Source organism: Brassica oleracea, unplaced genomic scaffold (genome assembly GCF_000695525.1).
Source record: "Brassica oleracea var. oleracea cultivar TO1000 unplaced genomic scaffold, BOL UnpScaffold20679, whole genome shotgun sequence".
In the NCBI taxonomy this organism is placed as follows: domain Eukaryota; kingdom Viridiplantae; phylum Streptophyta; class Magnoliopsida; order Brassicales; family Brassicaceae; genus Brassica; species Brassica oleracea.
This window is the reverse complement of record NW_013637196.1, coordinates 1-332: the sequence shown is the minus strand read 5'-3', so window position 1 is coordinate 332 and position 332 is coordinate 1. Positions and strand designations below refer to the sequence as shown.

General features: G+C 39.8%; 1 long non-coding RNA gene across 1 annotated transcript; it reads left to right on the top strand.

Moving 5' to 3' along the window:
* LOC106322386 lies at positions 1-332 on the top strand. Its single transcript, XR_001266393.1, has 3 exons — positions 1-33; positions 115-167; positions 280-332. It is a non-coding gene; the product is annotated as an uncharacterized LOC106322386 (long non-coding RNA).

The window sequence follows — 332 nt, the reverse complement described above, 5'->3', positions numbered from 1 at the left end:
TATCAAAGAACATTAATCCAAAATTTGTAGGAGGTCAACAGCTTCCCACAAACCTTTCTATTTCATACTTGTGTGTGTATAACTATTCCAACACTAACTAGGCTAGACTTGCAGGACGCTTATATTTGAATGCAATTTCAGGGACCAATTTCCACTTCGACAAAGAAGTAAGTGCAAGCCAGTCCTACTTCGCTGCCTAAGTCGCTCAAACGTTTGTTCACTATATTATATGTCTGTTACACCTAGAATCTAAATAATTACTGCCATCACCAACCACAGCTTCGGTGAGGATGGTGTCACCAGCTCTGCAAGTTATACCAAATATGGAGATG